We start from the raw sequence: 26,542 nt of genomic DNA on the forward strand, positions 1-26,542 counted from the left end.
GCAAAGCTGCTTTCCTGGAATATCAACCTTCTTCCCAGGGAGATGTTGGAATGGACCTGGTACAGGCTCATTGTCTTCCCTGAAACCTCTCAGACTTGGTTAGGGCAGAATGGATTTCCTTGGCTGAGATGTGTCTCGACTTTGGGGAAAATAAGTCGGGTTTCCCCCCTTGCTCTCTAACGCACTGTGATGTCCTTCCCAGCACACAGGACCTTGGTCATCCTCCCTACACATTAAGCTGATCAAGGACTTGAACATTAAAGGAAATCAAGAGTGTAGGGCATTGGTCCCACACGGTCAACACCTTAGAGCTAAAACTCACAAAGGACGGACATGTGTCTGAACAGAAAGCCACAGAGAATTGAATTAATATTACAGTCAAAGTTTCCATCTGGCCCCTACTGGCGCTCTCACCACAGAAGCCACCTGTGTTGGCTGCCCCCCTCCCCGCCCTGCTGGCTCAGCCTAATACCAGTGCCTGGACCAACCCCAACAGAGGCAAGATGCATGTTGATAATCTCCTTCCCTTAGCCCAGTCCGGGGCCTTCCCAGGCCCCTCACTCAGCCCCACCTCATAAATGCTTCTCTCTGACCTCCCACTTTGGCACACTAGAGGTGGGAGCTTTATAGCCAAGTAGGTGTAATGGCCTGCATGCATCTTCCCCCATGGGCACCCATTCCTGCTTGACTCTGCAGTTAGGGCAATATTGCTACCTCATACTTCTTCCCCGGCTTCTTTGGCACCAACCGCATTTGGAATTTGGCCCCGTCAGACGCTGCTCCCTCTCCCGCTCAGTGGCTGAGGTTGCTTCCGTTTCTGCTCACAGCTACCTTCTGCAGTCCCATCTCACTCCTTTCCCCATACAGCCCACGTGTGCAGTGACTTATTTACAACTTTCTGTAGCAGTGGCATCTTAGCTCATCGAACTGTGGGTCCCACGAGAGCATAAATATTTCTTTTTTTTTTTTTTCTTGGTCATACTCCCAGCCCTAGGGTAGCACTCAGCACAACACAGCAATGCTTAATACATATTTGATACATGAAATCATAAATGAAATATGATATTCCATTCCATAGAGGGGAGCGATTACCCACCTGATTTTTGAGACGCACATCTATCTCTTTTCATTTAAATTGAATGAATGAGCTCAGTAGAGACCAACCTTGGCAGGATTTTGTCACTTTTTTTTTTTTTTTGCAAAACTGAGGATGGAACTCAGGGGTGTTCTACTTCCAAGCTACACCCCCAGGCCTATTTTTTATTTTTTATTTTGAAATGGGGTCTCACAAAATTGCAGAGAGCATCACTAAGTAGCTTAGGGTCACTAACCTGTGATCCTCCTGTCTCAGCGTCCCCAGTACTGGGATAACACATCTGTGCCACCAGACACGGCTATTTTGTTACTTCTGAAAAGATGGTGTCTTTATAAAGACCCATGCTTGTTACAAAAGAGGTCTCATAAAAAAAAAAAAAATTGGACCCTGCTGTTTGCTGTCTTGTTATATATTTAATTGTTCATAATTTGAACAAGTGACCAAGTCTCTTGTTTTTCCAAATAGAAACATCATTGTTGTAGAGGTGGATTGCAGAAAAAGAATACACGATGGGAGATGACGAGGTGGTGTCCGTGGCCCGTGTTGACTGTGTACCCAAGCAAGTCACAATATACTTCTCAGCTTTAGTTTCCTCATCTGGATATTAGCGCAGTTGAACTCAATAATCACTAAGTTTTCTCTCAGATCTATGGCTCTATTAATTCTGTTCTACCAAGGCAAGTCCCACAGGGGACTTAGCCATTCTGTCCTGTGTTTTGGCCAGATCAGAACCTCAGGCAAAGTTAAAGCCTTCGTGTGACTTTTTATATGTTGCCACCAGGTGGCAGGAGCGTGTTACAGTCCTTTGGTCCCAAGCGCAAAGACTGAGCATCAGAGGTGGCTTTTTGAGCGAAAGGGCCAGATTCTGTGAGTTTTTGAGACAGCAAACCTTTCTGCTTATAAAAACATTTACTGTTACGGTAAACAGTCGTTCGAGAATTAGCAAAGGACAAATCTAGAAATGCCCAGGGATACAGGCAGATGAATGGTTCGAGTATGTTTCCCACCCACAGGGAGCATCTAGTCTACAGAGGAAAATAAACAATCAAACACATAGTTGTAAAAATACAGCTTTAGCAGGTGCCACTGGGAAATCAAAGCAGAGAAAGAAGGAGAGGACTGATTTGCACTGTCACCACTGGCCACATGCGCACATTTTTAAATTTGCTAAAACTAAATACAGACAAAAAGAGTCAATTGCTCTAGCCACATTTCAGGTACACAATAGCCACATGGGGTTCATGGCCTCAGGACTGAACAGCGAAGATTGAAGACCATCTCTCCCATCACAGACACTTCTACTGCAGGATGCTGATCTATTACAGGGTGTCTCAACCGCGGCGCAGTGAACGTGGTTGACTGGAGTCAACGTCATCAGGGTCTGTCTTACGCTCTGCAGAATGTTTAGACTAGATGAGTGGCAGTAGGCCCCTCACCCAGGATAGCAAGTGACATTTTTCCAGTATTACCTGGAGATCCAAAGTATACCCAGTTGAGAGCCACAGGGATGGAGGACATTCAGAGGGCAGTAATAGAATACTGAATGTAAGTGCTCTGGGGAGTGAACTAGGTGCTGCCAAGACACAGGATAGAGGTTCAGACTGGAGGATAGAGGCGAGGGCCTCCCGGGAGTGGGGCGGCTGGCTCCCAAGCCATACCTTGCAAAGTAGCAAGACCCGATGCCAATGCCACCTGGCAGGACTCTTGTTCCACGTTTTGTCTGCCTTCACCAACTACTCCTGGTCCCAGCCAGTTGAACTCAGAAGCAACGGTGTTAACTTGACTTCCCTTCATTCTCCCTTTTCTTCTCTAGGTGACTGGTCTTGGGCTGCTGTTTAAGGGTCACCAGTTCCTTCTTTCTTGTCTTGGTTAGGGCTCTTACTGTAGCAGTAAGAACTAGCTCGATGAAAGGGGCATCGATTTAAAGGGAGATTCGTGAGACTCCCAGACAGGAATCCAACTTCATCCGGACCCTCTGGGTACTTGAATGGGGATACTGGTGCATGAGAAGGCTGCTCTAGCTCTTGATCCCTTCCTGGTCTCATTTAAGACATCTCTACTGTCCAGTTTTACCCAGGAGTGTAAGACTTCTAGCCTCATCTGTCTGATGATGAATTTCCTTCTGTCTTCAGTTCTAGATGGTCCAGAATGGCCACTTAGGGGACCCTAGAGTGGGGGTGACTCTTGATAATCCTTTTGATTTCATTACCAGCTGAAAATAACCTATGTGAATTTTAGCTCAGCATCCTAAAAGGGGAACACAATTAGCTTACTTCTCTTGTTTTGAGCAAGGCCACAGGACTTAAGAACTAGTGTGCAGGACAGTCCCAACTTGGGGCTGGTATCTACCCCTATTCTATACCACTTGATATAGGGTCTGCTTGTCCCTCCTCAGCAGAGACCCTCAGTAGGCGATATGGGAAGTCCAGGTGTTCTGTACACAGCTGGGCTGACTCCTCTGAGTCTGGGTTCTTCCCTAATCTCTCTTTTACCCACTAGTCATCTTAGCTCTGGAATTGATCCAACTTCTTCTATTTTACTTTTTTAATTGACTCCTTACCGTCTTCCATCACCCCGTATAATTCCTTCCATGTAGTAGATGCTGAATATATATTTCTCAAAGAGCATCAGGAACACACTGAAGTCAAACAAATATAGGTGTGTTGAGCTTACTGCCATAAAGGAGAGCACATGGTTGCCTCAAGAGAGGATTTGAGGGGTTTAAAAAGGATTTGGGCTTTGACTCGGTGATTCTAAGCAAGGACTAGAAACAGTTTTATAGTGGATGCTAACAGGATATGGGGCAATTGAACAACTTGGTATTTCAAAACTTTGTTGAAGTTGGGCATAGTGGTGTATGCTTTATTTTTTATTTTTTTATTTTTTTGGTGGTACTGGGGTTCCTGGAAGCCCTTCTACTTCCAGGCTACACTCCCAGACCTATTTTATATTTTTTATTTATTTGGAAACAGGGTCTCTTAAGCCAGCGAGGCTGACTACGAACCCGCGCGATCCTCCTGTCTCCGCCTCCCAAGCGCGGGGATTACAAGCGTGCGCCACCATGCCCGGCTGGTGTATGCTTTAAATCCCAGTATTTGGGAGGCTGAGACATGAGGATCACAGTTAGCAGACAGCCTCAGCTACTTAGGCCCTTTGCAACTCAGTGAGACGCTGTTTCAAAATAAAGAATAAAAAATAGGGCTGGGGGTGTAGTTCAGATGTAGAATGCCCCTGGGTTCCATTCCCAGTACAGCAAAACAACAATACCACCACCACCACCAACAACAACAAAACTTTGTTGAAGGTGTAGGTAGAACAAGGTGGGGCTGGGTAGGTACATCATTGGTAGGAAAGCAACAATCTCTCTAAAGTAACATTTTGAGCTCTAGTATGGCCTTGACTCTGTTTGGCTAGAAACATTCCTTATCACAATCTGGCTGACAACAGGGTTGATTTGCACTTTTTCAGTTGAAAGAAATAAAATAACTGAATGAATATTTAACTTTACCCAATGAAGAAGCAATCATAATAGGTTACAGCAAAACTGAGGTGTGATTTCTTCCCTTTTTTGTGGTTGGAACATATTATTTATACTGAATGGTGCATTTCATTGTGGCCTGTTTATACTTAGGTAAAAACATCATTTGATGGTTCTGTTCATGGACATAGTCCCAGTACCTAGCATATACTTGTTGAGCAAATGGATAGGAATGAGAGAACAAGGAGAGAGTTTACTTGGGGAGAGGGAAGGTCCATGTCTTATTTCTCTTTGTACTCTGATGAAGAGAATATGCATTTAGTGTTGAATGTAATTCCACTCCCAGATACATACCTAAGAGAACTGAAAGGAAGTGTTCAAATAGAGACATGTACAAAAATGATCATAGCAGCATTATTCAACAGATAAAAAGTGGATGTATCTCAAATGTCCATTAGCTGATGAATGCATCAACAAAAAACTGATATATCCCCCCAAAAAGTGATATATCCAAATGATGAAATATTAGCCACAGAAAACTTGAACCTTGAAAACCTTACACTAAGTGAAAGAAGCCAGACACAAAAATCTATATATCAGTGTAGTTTATATAAAATGACCAATTCATAGACAGAAAGTAGATTAGTGATTGCTGGGGCTGGAAAAAGGGGGTAAGAAGTGATTGTTCAATGAAAAGAGGCTTTTATTGGGGGTAAAAAGAAACATTTTTCTATTCTGTTCTGGAATTAGGTAGTCATGAAAGCTGCAAAGAATCATTAATGTACTGGAAACCACTAAACTGTACTTTTTAAAATGGTTAAGATTGTGAATTTTAGCTGGGTGTAGTGGTATGTGCCTATAATCCCAGTACTTGGAGGCCGAGACAGGAAGATTGCAGAATTGAGATTAGCTTCATCTATTTAGTGAGACCCTACTTCAAAATAAAAAATACAAAAGGCTGGGGGTGTGGCTTGGAGGTAGAATAACCCTGGGTTGAATTCAGGTAACCCCACCCCACTTGTGAATTTTGTGGGTTTTTTTTTTTTTATGGTACTGGGATGGAACCCAGGGTAATTCTACCTCTGAGCTACACCCCCAGCCCAACTTTTTATTCTTTATTTTGAAACAGGGTCTCACTGAGTTGCAAAGGGCCTCTAAGTAGTAGCTGAAGCTGTCCATAAACCAAGATCCTCCTGTCTCAGATTCCAAATGCTGGGATTACAAGTGTGTGCCACCACAACTGGCTGCTATGTAAATTTTACCTCAATAAATATTATATAACCGATCTCTAAAACACACTGGACTGACGATACTTTAACTCATCTACATCTACAGACAAGTCTCTGAACCACTGAGCGCACTCCTAAGGGATGAATCTACCAAGCGTGGAGTTACTGATTCATTACTCACAGAGTTCTTGAAGGATTCTTTCGGATCATGAGCTCTTGATTCTTGTATAAGAACAACTTGATTTCTAGGTATATCATAAATATTTTGAAATATTAATGGCATAAAAGAAGGAAGACCTGCTTTGGGTAATTGCAAATGCTACAACCAAATGTAGAAATGTTTGTTTAGTGGCCAGAAACCATCTCTTCACTACCTTTAAGCCAAGGCTCATGATAGCCAGTGTTTCTAAAGGGTTGCCCTTCCAGAGGATGAGGCCCAGCAGGAGTTTCGGGGGGGGGCAACAATGCCATAGTAGAGGAGAAGACGGGCAGCTGGGATGTGCTCTGGGGGCAGATCTAAAGGCAGTGGGTTACCCAGGAGCCTGGAAAAGGCTTACCATTGGAGGGGGCCTCTTCTTTCTAGCTGAAAATAGACCTCTAGTGGCAGCTGCTGAAACAGTGGTCCTACTCTCTCCAGAGCCAGGCAGAGTCCTCTCTGTGAAGGAGCATGATTTCTTTCTTAAAGCACAGTGTGGCTGTCCCAACAGAACATACCGTCTTCAGAAGTCTTGAACCTCCTTTAGATCTAGTTTGGCCAAACAAGCTCTTTAAATTCTGAGCAAATTTACTTTATTGCCCCTCTTCTATGCGGGCTGAGTGGTGGACACTGAAGTGCCCTGCGCTGACAGTCAGAGACTCCATGGAAGATCTCTTAATGGAGGAGGAGTCTGGATGTCAGATGCACGGACCCCTTTACCAGAGAAAGGAATGCTGGTGAATGGTGGTGTTTGACCTGGAATTGGGTTTAAGGCTTTACAGATGAAATTCCTTTTTTGTTGCTGGACAGTAGTTCTCATACTATCTGAACAACTCAAGGCCCTGTCTTCCTGTCCAAGGAGGCTGTTCTGACCACCTCCTCTCCAGTTAGATAACCATGCCCTATTCTGGGTTCCCCCTCTTACTCTCCTTCCTCCACTGGGGATTTCTACTTCTCATCTATACCCCCCCAGATCTATTTTCTATTTTTTATTTAAAAACAGGGTCTAAGTTGCTGAGGATCCTCTAGATTGCTAAGGCTGCCTTGAACCTGAAATCCTCTTGTTTCAGCCTCCCAAGTACTGGGATTACAAGTGTGTGGGACCAAGCCTGACTATGTGTTCATACTTTCAATCTGGACCTTCTGCTTCTTATTTTGTTTTATTTTTGGTACCGGGGATTGAATCCAGAGGTATTCTACCTCAGTCTGGCCTCAGATCTGTGATCCTATTACCTCTGCCTCTCAAGTACTTGTATTATAGGCAGGCACCACTGTGCCCAGTCAAAAAAAACTTTTTTTGTCTTTTCTTTTCTGGTATTGGGGCTCTAACCCAGGGTGTTGTACAGACAAGGCAAACATTTTGCCACTGAACTATATTCTAACCCTAGACTTTCTTCTATTGGTCATTCATTCATTCATTCAGCAAGTATTTAGTGATCTGCTTTCAGTTACTGTTCTAGTTGCTGGGGAAAATTTAGTAAATTTAAAAGACAATGTGTTCTTGCTCATGGGGAGACAACACACAGATTCATGTGTATGTGGCAAATAAATATATATGAAAAAAAAGTAGAAAAAGTAACCTTGGCAAGGACATAAGGAGTACAGAGTGTTGGTGGAGGTTAATATATATGTAACTAGGGTGGTTAGGAAGGGGCTCTCTGATTAGATGGTGTTTGGACAGAGGACTTGTTGGAGTCTTTTTGGGCAAAGGAAGGATAATATGAGTATTTTCTCAGGATCACTTTGGATTTGGGGCTGGGGAATGGGATGCAGAGGGGCACAGGGAAGCAGAGAGCTCAGATAGGAGGCCATCACTGGAATCTGCGGAGGTGATAGTAACCCGACCAGAGTGGATGCCGTGAGACTGTTAAATATGGCCCTGAGCATTCACGATGACTTACTTATGGGATAGCTGTGAGAGACAGAAGAGCCTAGAGTGATTCCAAGATTGGACCTGGAAGAATGGATTCACCATTTCCAAAATGGGCAAGCATGTGTATGGAGTGGGGGTTAGAATAAGGAAACAGAGAGTTTGATTTTGGACTCATTATATCTAAAATGTCATTTTGACATCTAAGAGATGTCCAGAGACAGCTCTAGATAGAAGTCCGGATTTCAGGGAGAGGTCTGGGTTGGGGCTATGGATTTGGCAATCATCAGAGTACAGATGGCATTCATGGTACAGAGTAGAATAAAATCGTCATCATCATCATCATCATCATCATCATCATCATCATCATCATCCAGGAAGTGAAAATAGATACAAAAGACAAGCCCCAAGCTCCAACGCACAAGTGAAGCCAAGAACCCAGAATGAGTGTCAGGTGAGGCAGAAAGAGAACTGCAAGAGAACGATTCATGAGAGCCAAGCAGAGAGGGCATAAAATGACAGAGTTGGAGGAGAAAATAGAGAACTGGCTGCTGGTTTTGCAATGTGGAGGTCATGGGAATCCTTCTTGCAAGAAATCTTCCAGAGGAATGGTAGGACCCAGAGCCTGGCAACTGTGACTTTAGGGAAAAAGGAAGGGAAGGAGGTGAAGGAGTCAGCCTCGGGGAAGTGTGGAGTCCTTGAGAAGGTGGGAGGGATAGGTGCCATCGGACAAGTGGAGGATTTGGGCATAGAAAGAAATTTGGGCTTGGAGATTATTTTTTTTTTCTTCTTTAAAAAAAATCTAATAAGTCAATGTCTTCGTTTCACAGCTAGGATCTATCTTAAGCTGTGGGCAGATGGAGATGGACAGGAAAGATTGTAGCGTTGACATTATATGTGTCTTGAATTGGACTATTTGTGGAATACCATAAAATATTGATACATGTAATTTAAAATAGCTAGGTGTACGAGTCATAATTCAATACCAGATTCTAATACCAACAAGCACGAACAGGCACCACAGGCATAAAAAAAATTAAAGTTGAAAACAATTCCAGTCATTAGCGTAATGTATTTCTGTGGTTTGGGCAATGGCCCCCTGTGCTGTTATTTTTATAACTGGCACCTGGTTCAGGCTGCAGACCATCATGGGTCCATGGGTTCAGACATTACCCTCGATGCCCAGAGAAATGACAATATTCAAGAGAAAAAACTTAACCAGGGAGGTGATGCCTCTACTGACATCCAGAGACCCTCGGGGTCACAGGTAAACAGAAAAGAGATCCCCAAATACTGGCCACCAGAAGCCAGTACTGCCAGCATTGAGATGATCTTGGCTTAGGTTGGTAAGGCAGGCCTGCCCTGCTGCAAACTGCCCAAGAGGATGCTCTTCCCTGAGCAAGGAATGGGCCACCAGAGCATCCCACAGGCTCTGAGAGTTCTTTCTTTCTTGTTTGTTTTCTTTCTTTTGTGGTACTGGGGACTCTCTCTCTCTCTCTCTCTCTCTCTCTCTCTCTCTCTCTCTCTCTCTCTCTTACTTTCTTTTTCTTTTTTCTTTTTTTTTTCTTTTTAAATGTGCTACTAGAGATTGAATCCAGGGATATTATAGCTCCAAGCTACTTGTGTCTCTTTTTATCTTTTTTATTTTTATTTTTTATTTTTTTGGCAGAACTGGGGATGGAACAAAGGGGCATTCTACCTCTGAGTTATACCCCCAGCCCTACTTTTTATTCTTTATTTTGAAACAGGGTCTCTCTAAGTTGCTGCAGGTCTCACCAAGTTGCTGAGGCTGGCCTCAAACCTGTGATCGTCCTATTTCAGCCTCCTAAATACTAGGATTATAGATGTGTGCCACCATGCCCAGCTTTTGAGAATCTTTTCAGGGTAGGATTGATGAGGGGATGAGATGCTATCTCAGAAGGCAATGCTCTGATTTCTCAGTAAGCACAGACAAGGGAGACACCAAGTCAGGCTCCACTTCAAAGCTCCTTGGCTCAGCTCTGAATGAATCTTTCCCTCTCTGGCCTTGGCTCTTCCTGGCCACTCATATCAGCGTGTTACATTCTGGTAAAAGCCATTGGCCTCAGGTTAGATGGCTCTTTGGGGTAGCACAGCCAGTAGGTGGCAGACCTGGGATTGAAACAAGACTCCTGCCACTCGATTTTGTGCTTGTTCTTCCAAAAGAAACTGCTAAAAAGCAAGTTAAGGCTTCAAACCTTGCTTGTCTCTGAGGACACACTTTCACAAATCATGAAAATCCAATTTGGGTGGGGTCAGGTCTCAGGCAAAGGTTGGACGGAGTGAATCCCATTTCTTGTTTTTGCATGTGTAGGTCCATTGTCCCTGGCCCTAGGAGGCATCTGATGGCAAGTTGGCCATGTCTGAGAGTAAAGCCTCAGAGATCCTAAGGAAAGCAATGTATAGAAGAAAAGCATGCCATCGTTTGTTTGAGATTCTTATTTTTCTAACTATGATCACATCACACATATCATTTCCTTGGATCATAAACATATCTCTTTGATTTTTGTTGCATCCCTGTGATGTAGGAACTAATTTTAGGCTCACTGGATGGGTGGGCCAGTTGGACCCAGAGAAGGAGGGTCCTTGTATTTTACGCTCAAGCTCTGGGTATCCCATGTTTGAATTTTAGGACTGAAGTCACCTTTACCTCTAACCTGTGTCATGTCTTCCCCAAACCCCAGGAGGCAGGGGTGAGGAGAGGAAGATGTCCCCTCCAGCAGGCACCTTATGTCTGTATAAATGCTTGCATCTGTTCATGTATTCATTCTCCTCACCACTGCACTGTGTATTTTCTCATTTATTCATCCCAACAGTTCTAGAGTTACTGAGCCACACACTCCCTCCTCTGGCCAGCTCACCACCCTACCCAGGCTTCTGAGCTCACAGAACCTGTGTTTCAGACAAAAGACCCCTCTCGTGATTATCATTTAAGCACCAGGAGACCCACTCTGCAGACCCTGGGGAAGTGCATCGCATTTGGCCCTGGTCACGGTAACCCTAATTAGAGGCATTCATTTTCCTCGAAATTTGACTTTTTGAGCTTTCCCCCAATATAAGCTACTTCACTCTTTGTGCTGCCCTGGAATTGGCAAGATCACAAATGTGCAGGATGAATAACACCTCTTTCCGATGGTTGCCACACTCAGCCCCTGGGAGCAGCCTCAGGATGCAAAGGTAGAAAACAGTTTCATTCTTTCTTGAGCCAGCTGGGTCCCACGTCAGCTCTGGACTGACCGCAATCCAGAAGTCACCACAGACGTGTGGCGACTCTTTGACAGTCACCAAGTGAGTGCAGGGACTAGCTCTAGGTTCAGGAGGTGCAGGGGGTGGTCCCAGGGGGTAAGGAAGCCACAATGATGGGAATGCTTGGTTCTCAGCGTCCTCTTCAGAAAGAACACATAGATTTTTCTGTGTACTGCAGTATAACAAATAACTGCCAAAGTTAGCAGCTTAGAACAAACTTTTATCATCTTCTATGGTTTTTGGAACCTGAGAGCAGCTCACCTGGGTGGTTCTGGCTCAGGCTTGCAGAGTTCTCAGTCAAATTCAAGGTGCCAGCCAGGGCTGAAGTCATCAGAAGGCTTGACTGGGGTTGGGGAATCCACGTGCAAGATGGCTCACCCCCGACTGCTGGAGAGAGCCCGCAGATCCTCTGCCATCTTTTTCTCGCGGGGTAGCAACCTACTTCTCTCTGAATGAGTGATCTAAAAAAAAAGTAAGATGAACAGAAGTTCACAGTCTTTTCTGACCTCTGTCCTGTAAAGCCACATACCCTCACTTCTACTCTTTTCTGCTGGTTGTGTAAAACAGCTGTGGTACAATAATCAGGGAGGGTGTCAGGGAAAACATGATAATTCTGTGGAGTTCTGAGGAGATCCCAGGTCTGGGAATAGAAACCCACCTCAGGACTCTTGGGGTCCTTGGCTTCTGTGGCAAAAATAATTCCATCATGTGCTGGTCAAAGACAAAGACAGAGGAAAAGTGAAATACATGTTCAAGGGAGAACGTGGGCCAGCTCCAGAGCATAAAAGGCCCCTGGAATCTTTCCAATCCTTTTCTTATAGGGGACCTGGAGCTGGGGTGGCTAGGGGCACATGGCTGGGGTGGAGGTCTGGACTTCCTCTTCCCCACATGGATGCGTGGTGTCTGATTGTCACTCCTAATGGATTAAGCATCTCAGGAGTCTCAGGTGGGGAGAGGGGCCATTGTGATTAAGGGTGTAGGCTCATTGAGGCTTCCCCTAAAACAGAACATACCCTGTAGGGAGGAGTTAGAGATCATCAAATTTCTAGATTTTAAAACTTAATTTTCCCTTTCTTTCCCAATTCATCTCCTTTCTACTTAATATTTTATTTCTTCTATCCTACCTCAAGGGACACCATCAAATTTGAAGGCAGGAGGTGGGAAGATAGACCTGGTCTCAAATTTTATTCATTTAACTAACAAGGTGTGGGAAAATATAGTCATTTTTTTTGGTGACCCTCCGTTTCCCCACTAGTGAGAAGGAGATAAATAACACCTGCTTTCTAGGGTTGGTGATTGTGAGTTTCCAATTAGATTGTGTATCCCACATGCTTGGCACAATAGCTCAGCAAATATTAGCTCACTTTTCTCTCTTCCCCTCCACTGACCTTTTAGAATTTGGGGTGGGGGGGAACTGTTTTGGTATGGGGGGGTTCCGAATGACAGAGACAAAGTTTCTCAAGAGTGGAAGCCAGATTGGAGACAGAGCTCGGGTTTCAGCCGGGCTCATGTGATCCAGTTGGAGTTCCTGAGTCTCTGGGCACCTTTGTTTTTTTTCTCAAAGATGGAGATAATAACTCCGGCCTCACCGTGTGTGTGATAGAACTAACTTCATAAATGGAAAGTGTTGAGAATGGCAGGTATTGGGAGTAAACGCACTAGAACTCTGTGCTACGTGGGAGCCTGGGCTGGGGTACCCTGTTACATTCCCGGGAACTAGAAGTGATGGAGTGGTGGGCCCTGCCTGCCAGGAGCTTACAGTTGGAGGAGGAGGTGGCAGATACATCACCAGTTTCAATAGGAAAACTGACAAATATCTGAGTCAGCAGGGGCCTCTCTGCTGCTTATATCCTTGTATGTGGACTCCTGGCTTGCTCTTCCCCTCCTCTCTCTTGTCTCATTTCCTCTCTTTTGGATTTCTCCCAAGCTCCCAATTCCTCTCCCTTGGATACATATTGTACTTCTACACCCTGAGCAGCAGCCAATGCTGGGATTCTTGGAGGTTCTGCTTCTGCCCCAGGTGGGCTAATCAGGGCATTTTCCAACAGAGGCGTCAGAAAAATAGAAATAAGCTTTTGGAACATGCCTCATTCCTGTGTTGGAGATTGTAGACAGATTTTCACAGGCTTTCCCGTTTAGCTTAGTAAAAACCCTTTCACAGCTTTATTAATTAGAGACGTTGTAACATGGAGAATCACTGCAGCGCTTCCTGTACGTTCCTCCAAGACAGCCCTCATCTTCTCTATTAATTTTATAATTGAATTTTACATTGACGGGATACATGTATATAGCTCCAAAACTTAAATAATATCAACAGGTTTATGTTATGTTTAGATATGAAATGTTCCCCAAAGATGCATGTGTTGAAGGCTTGGTCCCCTGTGCAGCAGTGTTCAGAGGTGGGGCTATGGGGAGATGCTTTGACCACCGTGAGGTCTCTGACCTTAACAATGGGGTTGAGGTCTCCATTGGTGGATTCATAATTTGATGGCATTACTGTGAAGTGGTAGAAACTGGGAGGGGGTGGTGAGGCCTATTTGAGGAAGTAGGTCACAGGGAGCATGCCCTGGAGGGTTTGTCCTGTCCCCAGTCCCTTCTTTTCTCTCTCTGCTTCCAAGCTATCATGAGATGAACAGCTCTGCTCCACTGTACCTTCCTGGCCATGACCTCTGCCTCCTCTCGGGGCCATAGCGGCGCGGCCAGCCAATCGTGGGCTGATACCTCTGAACCATGAGCCAAAATATATCTTTCCTCTTATGAGTTGTTTTTGTTAGGTATCTTGGTCACAGCATTGAAAAGCTGACTATTACAGTTTATTACCACAAACCTGTAGCCTCTGCTTTACCATCTATCCCCAAGAAGCAGCCAATCCAGTTCTGGTTATGTCTTCTGGGATTTCCCCCCAATTCTTAATAACATGCATGTATATATATACAGCTATGCTGCAATTTCTTGGGGTTTTCTATTGACCTCTTTTTACAGGGGATAAGGATTCGACTTCTCATAAAAAGACCAACTCTACATCTCATTCCCTTCCTACTCCCCAAACAGTTATACTATAGTTTTGGTTCCTAATTTTTTTTGATATTTTTTATGATAATTAACATTTAGAATATATATTATTTTGCCTGGGGTATTGGCACATGTTTGTAATCCCTGCACTTGGGAGGCAGAGACAGGAGGATCACGCAGGTTTGAAGCCAGCCGTGCTGGCTTAAGAGACCCTGTTTCCAAATTAAAAAGTATAAAAAATAGATCTGGGAGTGTAGCCTGGAGTTAGAAGGGTTTCCAGGAACCCCAGTACCACAAAAAAAGAATATATATTATTTTGATTATACATCACTCATTGCTGAGTCAAGTAGTATATTATGATTGTGTTATGTTTCATGAATGCCAATTTTTAAAAATCAAGAATAAATGCTTTCTTTCATCTCCCCATTTGGTATTATTTGCTTATATGATTCTTTTCTGCTTTAGGCCATGAGAGTCTACATCAGAGGCTATCATGTATATATTTATTTTTGTATTCCCAGACTAGCATAGTTGTTGGCAATAAAGATCCTGGGCATAAACACAGATGGCTGATAGGATGAAGTGTCAATTTACTTGTTTTTCTCAATGTGGACACTGCTGATATTTTAGACAAGACAGTTCTTTGTTGGGAGGGATTGTTCTCCATCCTATAGGAAGTTAAGGATCCCTGCCCCCTGTCCACTAAAGGCCAGCAGCAGCTATCCCCAGTCATTGGGACAATCTCTAAACTATTCCCACATATTTTCAAACACCTCTTGCAGTGGTGGTGTGCTCATGGTTGAGACACCTGCATGGAATGCAGTGGGTGTTAGCACCCAGGGACACAGTATGTTTGGCTGATGCCAAAAAGCAGTGGAGATTCAGCAGTAAGAGCAGAATATGCTGGTACTGTTGCAGAGATGAGGCTTGTGTCTTCCTTGGGGAGACAGGGTCAGGTCTAGGATGGTGCAAACGTTTAATCTGGGCTTATTCCAGAGACAAAGCAAGAAACAGTGACCTTATCAAGACTATCATTCTGTGCTTATTAGAACACTATGAGAGACTTCCCTTTTCTGTACTCCACCTCAAAAAATTCCCCTCACCACCATTGTGGGGAGCATCCCTATCAACCGTGTGAAGACTTTCACCTGTACCTGATAAAAGCAAAGCTATGACCCTAAAATAATAAGACTGGCTTGTAAACTTTCTGATCATTATTTCTATTGAGTAATTGAACTAGCAGGCTAGAGACCATAGTCAGTCTTTGGTGGGTGCTGAAAGTTGGTTAGACTTGAGATTTAAATTTGGAACATGACTAAGGGAAAGGCATAGCACATGTAAGTCAGAGTTTTGGAAGAGGAAAGGAATGATAGGCAAGAGTAGAAATTGTCTATTGAACAACAGACTATGACTCAGCTCTGTAGCAATAGAGATGCAGAACTGTGGGGTCTGCCACTCCAGCTTCTACAAGACTCCTTTTTGAGTTTCAGTTCCTTCTTTTCTTTACTTTGTACAGTTTGAGTGACTTCTGACCCATACAACCAACGTTATTCCTGACTATAACTCCATGGTTACAGCTGCTATCACAGTCTGATTACTGATGTAAGTAGTAAGTAAGTAGTGTCACTACTGTAAGGAATCAAGGACTAGAGGTAAGGGCGATGGAGGGGGAGGTCATTTGGTCACTCTGCTGGCTTTGGCCATGCTGGAGCACATCCAGCTCTTTCTTGAATCCAGGGAGCATGGAGGCTCATGGGAGACATCTGGGGAAAGTGGCCTCTCCACAGGAGGACCAGCATGGGGCGGTGACTGCTGGGAGCCTCTTTCAACCTCACACCGGGCATCTGGTCCATTTTGCCTTGCTTGACTTGGCTGATAATTTCATTTTTCAGCCAGAAGCAGAAGAGACTTAGGAAACTTCTGTTCTGGACCTAATTCTGACCAACTAGGAAAAATTACTTGGCAAAGTGGATGTGACGGGAACCTTGGGAGAGAGCAACAACGTCATCCTGGGGTTTATTGGAGGCTGGACCGTTAGAATCTAAGCCAATGACCATTTATACAGTTACTCAGCAAATCCCTACTCAGCTCAGTCTCTGTGCTAGGAGGCATGCTCAGTGCTGGTACCCCAGCATGGAACAAGGCAACATCTCTACTGTTGGGAGGGGGCTTCTATTTGTAGTAAACAAATGGACAGAGTCATTTCAGAGAGCTTTAAAGTGTTATGCAAACAATCGAATAGAGTTATGGGAGAGTGGATGGGGATGGGATGAGTCTAGATCAGGTGGTATGGACATTTTTTTTGGTGGAGATATTTGAAATCTGAAACTCAAGTGATGAGACAGAACCAGCCGTACAAATAGCAAGCTATGGAATGCAAAATCTTGCTGGCCTGGTATGACCAAGAGCACAAAAGCTTTTTCTAAAAGTGACAGTGGTCAAGAAGGAGATCCGACAGAGGAGCAAATAAGGTGACCTAACTGAAAGGATGGGAAGGGGGAAAAGGGAAACTCTTTAAAGCACATGGTGTACTTAAAAAACATTATCAAAGTTAATCACCAAGCCAAGCATGGGAACGAGGGATGGGGAGGGAATGGAGTGGGGATTGGGAAGGGCTAACTGGGTGATGTGTGTATGAATGTCTCCACAAGTCTTTTATCCCATTAAGATGTATGACTACAATGCACCAATAAAAATTAAAAAATAAATAAATAAGAGGGACATTGGCTCTGTGAGATCTGCAGAGGAGGTTTTCTATTATAATTCTATCATAATTGAACTCAGGCACTCAGCTTGGTGATCTTGGGGGAAACAATTTCAGCATAGATAATTAAATAGATCCTGAGCACCTATACCAAAATGGATGGTCATGGGTGCCCAGGTTTGTGACCACTGATATAAGTGGGCCCTCTCCATGTTTGTTAGGAGGCCAACTTTAGTAGGATAATGAGGCAGACAGTGACAGGTGCAGTGTATTTTGATCTCAGCAAAGTACTCAATAAGGCACTTCATGTTATTTTTGTAGATAATTTAGAAAAATGAAGGTGGCAGCCTTGGTTAATCCAGCTGAATGACTGGGTTCCAAAATAAAATGAAATCTCCTTCAAACAGGGTCCAACCTCCATGTACGTTTGCAGGCACTTAACCTGGAGCTGAAGTTTGGAAATGATGGAAAGGCAAATTTTAACTCAGTGTAAGGCTGACCTTCCTAAGAATAAGAGATGTCCTCAAGCTGCTTTGGAATTAGGACACAGATGAGCAAAATCGATGCAGCAGATGGTGAACGTTTGGGGGGCTGGTCTCATCCACCATGATAATCTAGGATTATGTGATTCAGGAGAAATAACTGGACAATTGTTTTGTTTATGCACCATTTTCTCTCCATGGTTTAATAACGAGCTCTGTCATAAAGGCTATGCCCATCGCCCCGCCACGAGCCTCAAAGTCTCCATTTGCTCCTCCTTGTCCTCTGTCCCTGGCACTGCAGCCGTTCTCATACGCTTTCTCCTCCCCATTCCCACCGTTTTGCCCTGGTTCCGAGCCTCCTGCCTGAGCTTTCAGGGTGGCTTCCAGATGGTTCTTCTCCCTTCTGCTCCCTCTACCACTTCTTCATATGGCTACAATGGCACTTTTAAAAAGCCAATTTCACATCAGTCCCTCTACTCACATTGCCCCTGGCTCCTCTTTTCTTCCAGAAGTAATTCACAGTCTTTGGACTGTCTCCAAGGCTCCAGCCTCACTCATGAATATCTGCCCTACTCCCTACAGGGCCAGCAGGCGCAGCCTTTTAGGGCTCTCTCAAGTGCGGCCTCCTCTAAGAAACCTCTTTGTTTCCCTGATCAGCAATTAATACTTGGGCTGGGGATGTAGCTCAGCGGTGGGGTCCTTGCTTAGCGTGTGGGTAGCTCTGGGTTCAATCCCCAGCACCGCCAAAGCATAAAGATTTAATTAGTGAGACAACAATCTTGTTAATTAAATAGTTTATTCTTCATTTCATTATTGTATTTTTGCATGTTTCATTCTTCAGATATTAAATAGTCGTGCTACCTACTATGAACTGTCTACGGGAGATATGAAGAGGAAGTGAGCTGAGTAACATAAATACTAATTTATTATGTGGCAGGTGAGATGTGTGCTTTATATCTGTCTCAACCTTCACAACCCTCTGAGAGAGTTACTATTATTACCCTTACATTATTTATTTTGTGGTACTGGGAATTGAACCTAGGGCTACTCTACCTCTGAGTTATACCACTGGTCCTTTTTATTTATTTTTTATTTTTGGTGGTACTGGGATTCCTGGAAGCCCTTCTACCTCCAGGCTACACTCCCAGACCTATTTTTACATTTTTATTTGGAAACAGGGTCTCCTAAGCCAGCACGATCCTCCTGTCTCTGCCTCCCAAGCGCGGGGATTACAAGCATGTGCCACCACACCCGGCAGGTCCTTTTTATTTTTAAGCAAGATCTTCCTAAATTGCTGAGGGCCTTACTAACTTGCTCAGGCTGGCCTTGAACCTGTGATCCTCCTCAGTCTCATTCTCCTAAGTACTGGAATTATAGACATGTGCCACCATGCTTGGCTTATCATCCTTATTTTATAAACGAGGAAACTGAGGTTTACAGACGTTATTGAACTCATACAACTAAGAGAATTCAATAGGCAAGAGGTAGGCTAGGATTCATACTTGTCCATTTTGGGCCCACAGTTCAGATTTCCAGTCCCTGTGCCAGGCTGTCCTGCTACAGATGATGGTGCATCAACAAACCCTGCCCTCCTGGATTCGATTATCGATGCTTCTACTTACTGAGCAGTTATGAGCATCATTTACTTCGACCTGGGACTCTGCTTAGCCGTTCTCATGTGTATCTCATCCATTGGATTATAAGCTCGTTGAGGACAGGGATGTCACCATATTATGTTATCCATTCCCCAAGCCCCAGACACAAACTTATTCTCATGACGTTTGCAGATTGAGTTAATAAATCATTGAATGTGTCAGACTGACTATGCTGCAAATTTTCCTGTAGCAGGATTTAATTATCCCCAGCTCTGGGCCCTGCACAATGGGGACACTGACAAGCTGGTGCACATCCACCAAGAAAGTGGAGGGGGCTGTTTTGAATGCTATTTATAAACACTGCCTTCCTTCGTGTCTATTCGGAACATATTAAAATAACCCATGAATGTGTTAGAAGATCTTTCTGTTCCCCACTTTACACATGATTATTTCGGTCTTAAACAGAGCTGTTTTTTTTTTCCTTTTAGCATGTATCAGAATGCCTTTCCTGATAATCACGCAATATTAATAATGAGAAAGCACAGTGCAGCTGTTAGAAAACAACATTTAGAAATAATGTCCCAGTCCAAAGTGGAGAGGACAGCAGGCACAGAGGGGTGAAAACATGCATGCCTCCGTCCTGGCTGATGGCTAGTGATGGCTGTGAGCTTGCTCTGCACCTGGTACTGTTTTAAGAGCTTTACATGCACCAACTCATTTTTATCCTTGCTTCATTTTAGAGCTGAGGGACTCAGACCCAGAGTGGCTTCCCCACAGGTATTTGCAGACATGTTCCACATCCTATGTATCACTGGTGTGTTTGGCTTCCCCATGAACTGGCCGTCTGAAGGCTGGGGCCATGTCAGGTGAAGCTCCACACCTTGAAGCTTAGTGGGTTGCTGGCACCGGGCAGAACTGCTTTGCATGTGGCGGGCACCTTCCTACCCTACTGCTCACCTGCTCTCCAGGGAAGGCTACCCGAGTCTCTTGTGGCTGATCTTGGGGAAATGCTAAGTTAAGCCAAATATTTTTTTTTTCCTGCAAAATAAAACAAAGTTAAGATTGTTGAGCAAAGATACAAGAGTTTGATGGTTAAAATATTTAGTGGATTCATCCTAAGATGGCGACAGCTAGGGTGGGCTTATTTGTGGGACCAGACCTCTCTAGATCTGTGCTCTTGATTTTCTGGGAGAGGAGCTGCCTTTGCCCCGCTTTTCCATTGAGCTCCCATCTCCCCTAAGTCCCTTTGGCTGCACTGTCTCTTTCTTTCAATAGGTGTAATGCTGTCTTCAAGATTTTGCTCCGCATGGGTGCTTTTCTAACACCTTAACATGACTCTGTCTATCTCTGTTTTGATCTGCAACATGCCGATCTTACAGTTTTCATCCTCAGAGGGTGACCTCGGTTTCCTTATTTTAAATTTTCTTTTTCTCATCCCCTTACACCCAAACATAAGCTGTATTATTATGATGCTCAATTTACAGACAAAAAATTATAAAAGAGAGGGAGAGCAGGTCTTCTGTCAAGCCCAGGGCTCTCTCCCTTTTCTCCCCCCATTAGCACCACTCCATTTGATTGTAGGTTGCATGTACTGTAAGCGTCTTCAGGCAGTGGTGTGGCCACTTCTAGAGTCTTCGAGCAGGACTGTGAACCGGGAATGCCCAGCTCTTACCATAGCCTGGCTGCTTTCGTTCTTTCTTTAGAGCTTGGGCTGACCTCTTTGTTTCCCATGCGTCACGCCAATGGCTTTCAGGCAAGTGCTGCCCTTCCATCGAGCAACCTTTCTTCACTTGGCTCCAGGATCGTCCTTATTGGCCATGTATTTCCTATATACACAGAGGCTTTCTTGTACACCGCCCCGGCAGTACTTATAATCACCTCTCCTGAGACCATGTCCGCACTATGGCCTCATCTCTAATTCATGGTCTCTTTCTCATTCCTCGGCCTCCTTACTTTAGTCCTGCCTGGAGCCTCTCTTTCCCTCTCGACACCGACCACTCCTCCAAATGTGCCAGGTTGACCAGAATCCCCTTCCCACCTACATATGCTGAACCTCCCTTTCTCTGCCTATTATTTCCCTCTATCTGGGATCACATCCCATTCATTATTAAATTTCATTTACACAGGCTTAAGGCCCCTGTGTGTGATTCTCTGGCTCTCCGCTGGTTGGATACCTCCTTACTGTCCCTGGGTGCAAGCAGACGTTAGCAATCAACACAGAGCTTCTCTGAAAATCAAATTAGACAAGCGGGACTCTGCCTTTATTTTCTTCTTAATCACTGGGCGTGATGGTAATAATGTCAGCTCAAATAATATGGTAGTTTGAGCCTCTCTCAGTGTTATTGTTCTTTTTTTTCCTCCCAGATCTACTTCATTCTCATTGCAGAGCCAGCGAATGGAAGCCACGTCCTCCTGCAGAGTGGGTTTAGATTGTGGATGGTGTCAACTGCTCTGTCCTGAGTGATGCTCATCCTTGGGTGGCAGCAGCGCTGGCAGGGACCTGAGCACTAGCTGGTGATGAGTTTGTGCCCTGCAGCTCGCATCTCAGTAGCCCTTGACATTTCTCTTCCTTCAGGAGAGGGGCAACAGCTGCTACTCTGCCCTTTGCTAGTGGGTGGAGTGGCCGAGGCCCGAGCAAAAGGAGAGTGGCTGCCACGGCTTCCAATTCCTTAGGCAACCTTGGCCACGTCACTTCTTGGTTGTAAACTAGGGCTCTGACCTCCAGTTCTTTGTGCTGGGATGTTCAGGGACTATGAAATAATGCTTCTAGACTCCTTGAAATCACTTAGCATAAGGATGCCATTCAGACACTGAAGTGCATACAGAAATTCAGTGATAAATACACAGTGGGGTTAACATGTGAAGCTTTGAAGATGAGGTTGGACCCCTGGCTCCTTTCTGGAGTAGGAATGGAGCTCTGGCATTCTACTGTAAAGGTAAAACCAGTTCAGGGAAGCTGGAGGCCCTGAAAGATCACATCTCCACTAAAATGGCTGGAAGAGGAGAACCAAACACCAAGATGAGCTCTGTGTGTACTCAGATGGTGTTATATTAGATCACGCTGCCATGGTAGAGTGATGACTACTCTACATTTATAGGAAAAAAAAGTTAATATTTGTGACTTGCTATTAATAATGAAATGATTATTTAATCTTTTTATTTTTTATGGTAGTGGGGATTGAACCCAGGAACTTTCTACCTCCAAGCTACACCCCCAGCCCTATTTTTATTACTTATTTTGAAACAGGGTCTCACTAAGGTGCAGACGGTCTCGCTAAGTAGCTAACACTGGCCATGAAGCTGTGATCCTCCTGTCTCAATCTCCCAAGTACTGGGTTTAAAAGCATGTGCCACGCCGGGCGTGGTGGCGCACGCTTGTAATCCCCGTGCTTGGGAGGCAGAGACAGGAGGATCACGCAGGTTCGAAGCCAGCTGCGCGCGCTGGCTTAGGAGACCCTGTTTCCAAATAAAAATGTAAAAATAGGTCTGGGAGTGTAGCCCAGAGGTAGAAGGGCTTCCAGGAACTCCAGTACCACTACACACAAAAAAAAATGTGCCACCATGCCTGACTTGGTAATTTAATCTAAATCTTGTTTTTCTTCTGTAAAATAGGGATGATGATGTCACCTTACAAGGCTATATTTCAGGCTATATGGGAAAGAAGAAAAATAGTAAAATTTTTGTGGTATTAGGGATGAAACTCAGGGGCATTCAACCTTTGAACTACACCCCCAGCCCTATTTTCCGTTCTTTATTTTAAAACAGGGTCTCACTGAGTTGCAAACGGCCTCATTAAGTAGCTGAGGCTGTTCACAAACCTTGATCCTCCTGTATCAGCCTTTCAAATGCTGGGATTACAAGTGTGTGCCACCATGCCCAGCATAATAATTGGTTTTTAAACTAGATTTCAAGGAAAAGAAAGAGAGCCCTGATGTGTTTCATTTGCCATTTTTTATAGTGTAAGTGGTCATCCCATAGCTGATTTCAGGCTACTCATGGTTTATCCATTGGCAGGCCAGATTCCTACATGTTTAAGAATTGGTTCTTGTAAGCCAGCCGGAGCTGGCTCCAGCACACACAGATACCATTTAGTAAGGGGTTTGCATGTCCTAGGCTTTCTAATATTACCTCATTACATCTTCATTGCAATTCACTAGTTATTTATAATTAATCATAGTTACAGATGAAGAAGTTGAAGTTCTGAGATGTAAAATGGTTTGTAGAGGGTTTTATGGTCAATAGTGGAGGCAGGATATGAGCCCAGATTGATATTTCTTTATTTACTTTTGCAGGGCTGGAGATGAAACCCAGGAACTCAAACATGCTAGGTAAGTGTCCTACTATTGAACAGCCCCAGGCCTGATCTGAGTGTAGAAGTTCATACTCATCCTGCCGTATCAAACTAGGAGAGCAGAGCAGTGCTTGAGAAAGTCCAGAAAATGCTGCAGTATATTGCAAAGCTGGGGTAAATTGCTCCCTTATCTTAGATGAAAGTAAGTGAGATTTTCATCCTGCCAGGATCTGCCTTGGTCTTTTCAGAACCACAAGAAAGGTGGACTCAGCCAGTTTCTTTCTCCTGATCAGCAACAACATTCCCTCTGAGATAATGCTCCTTTCTGGATAGTTGGGCTGGCCCAAGTCATTTGTGGAGCAGAATGCCCTGGATGTTGATCTCCCTATGACTTTTCCTGGCCAGCACACCCTTGCTTGCCCTGCCTTGAGATGCAGCCAGCCAAGGGCATGCCCCACTGCTATGGAGTCACGATCCCCAACCTCCTCTGGGCTTGTAGGACTTCTAAAGTCTTTCCATGTGGTCTAGGCCAGAAACTTTTCCCATTCCCATAAGGACTGATCCAAAATTCTACCACTTTCTTCAAGACCTGGTCTGCTTTGCCAAGAGAACAGAAGACAAAATATCTACAACCAACTTTCTTCCCTCTTCAAGTACAGCTTCCTCAGGGTTCTCAGCCTTTCTTCATAGTTTTCATCCTGATCTGGGGAAAGAGTTCCCTTCATCCTGTTTAAGGCCATTTTCCCACCACAGGCTGACCCTTCTGCTCACCTTTACTCTTAGCTTTCTCTCTTCTGACTTTTCCAATACACAAGTATATTCATTATCTTCCTATTTAAAAGAAAATTCTTCCTCAATCTAATATTGCATTCTAAGAAGTCCCATTTCTCTTTTCTTTCATAGCCAAATTTTGAACAAGAGTTATCTAATCTCTCCATCTCTCAGCTCATTGCAGTGGTCCACAAAGGAATTCATCTAAAATATGCAGAGCCAGGCGTGATGGTGCACACTTGTAGTCCCAGCATTTGAGAGGCTGAGGCAGGAGGATCGCGGTTCACAGACAGTCTCAGCTACTAAGTGAGGCTCTTAGCAACTCAGTGAGACCCTGTTTCAAATGAATAAAAAAATAGGGCTGAGGGTATAGCTTAGAGGTAGAATGCCTATGGGTTCCATCTCCAGTACCAAAAAAAAAACTCCAACAAAACGCAAATGGTCAAACCTGGTGGGTGGGCTTCATACTTTAGATTACTTAGCTTCTCTGTAGTGATGGATGATGTTGGTTACTTGTTTCTTGAAAGTGTCCCCTCATTTGGTTTTAGTGACACCTCATTGTGCTGGTTTTCTCTCTTTTTTTGACCGCTATCTTAGGAACTATGGACTCCTTCTCTATGCAAGGTTTGAATTTGATTTCTTTAGGGCTGGGCCTTTGTTTTTCTCCTTTCTTTTAATATGCTTTACTTAAGGAATTAACTGACCCTAATCCAGGTGCTGTTGGCTCCCCAAATGTCATCTTCAGTCTTGGCCTTTCTTCCATGACCTGCACATACATGCTTATTTTCCTATAAGTCATTTACACAGATTCTTCAATTTCAATGTATCCAAAATGTGACTTATATTTCTTCTTCACTGGCTCTGCTTCTGGGCTTCCTACTTCATCGAGTGCCACCAACATCTACACAGGAACCTGAGGCAGTGACGGCATGGTCCTTGACTTCTACCCTTCCCTCACTCCCCTTTCCAAGTGTTCTTCGGGCTTTGTAGAGCAGTGATATCAGTTTCAGAACTCAGTTTCTTTTGGGGGGAGATCCCCATGATGCTGAGAGGTGGGGCACGTTCCCTGCTATAGAGGCTGAAATACGGTGGGTGGTCTCTCTCTCCCTCACCTTCTTGGCAGCCAGAGCACAGCCATATGACTTAAGTTCAGTTGATGGGGTTATCCTTATGAGTATTTTAAATAGACTATATTTTTAGAGCAGTTTTAGATTTGCAGAAAAATTGAGAAAATAGTACAGAGAGTTCTCACATGCCCTCCCATCTCTGCGTACAATTCCCTTAATACTAATATGGCACATTGGTTGTAATTATTGAATTAATATTGGTATGCTATTATTATTAACTAAATCTCATCCTTTTTTCAGATGTCCTAGTTTCCACCTAATATCTTTTTGTCTATTCCCAGATTCGATCCAGGATACCATATTACATCAGCCGTCATGACTCCTTTGTTTCCTTTTGGCTGTGACAGTTTCTCAGACTTCTTTGTTTTTTGATGTCCTTGACAGTTTTGAGGAGTACTGGTATGTCCTTGTCAAGTATGTTCTCGGATACTCCTCTATTCAAGTTTTTTTGATGTTTTCCCCATGATTAGACTGGGGCTTTGGTTTTGGGGGAAGAAATGACAGAGGTGAAGTATCCTTTTCATCATATCAAACAAAGGGTACATGCCACCAACAGGATTTACAACTTTGATGTTGACCTTGATCACCTTGCTGAAATACATTCATCAGGTTTCTCAACTGTAAAGTTACCCTTCGCCCTCCTTTTCCATCCTGTACGTTTTGGAAGAAAGCCTCAGTGTATAGTTCATACCCCATACCCACAGAGTGAGGAGTTATGCTCCCCATATCCCTGACTTTTTCAGGTGAAGCAGAAAAGCAGGGAACAGGTGAGAACTGGCTTTGGTGATGACGCCAGCACTTGTCATATTACACGGGGCGGGGGAGGGGGGTACAGTGATAGCGTCCAGCGTGCAGTGCTGCGCACAGCATGGCGTGACCAGATGATGTTGGCCGTGTGCTTCACTCCAGGCAGCTCCTACTCCTAATATCTTGGCTGTTCAGCCTTCTTTGGTGCCTGCCAACTTTCTGAACCAGTTCTCTAGGCTTCCCAGTGATTTGTAAACATCCAGTGTCCCTTTCCTTAAATACCTTCTCTGGTAAGTCAGAGTCCATTTCTCTTCCTTACATTTGAGAACCCAGACTAATAATCTTGTTGATTCAAATTTTTCTTGTATTTTTTACTTCCATATTCTTGAATGAAATTCATTTCAATTGATACATAAAAACATAAAATTGTACAATTTATGGGGTTCCATATAAAACATATGACATTTAAATACATATATATAATACAATGTTTATTTATTTATGTATTTATATATTTATTTATTTATTTATTTTTTGGTGGTACTAGGGGTGGAACCCAGAGGCTTTCTACCTACGGGCTATACTCCCAGACCTATTTTACATTTTATTTGGAAACAGGGTCTCACTAAGTTGCTGAGAGCCTCACTAAGTAGCTGAGGCTGGCTTCGAACCTCCGCGAT

Source organism: Muscardinus avellanarius (genome assembly GCF_963383645.1).
Source record: "Muscardinus avellanarius genome assembly, chromosome: 13".
NCBI lineage: Eukaryota > Metazoa > Chordata > Mammalia > Rodentia > Gliridae > Muscardinus > Muscardinus avellanarius.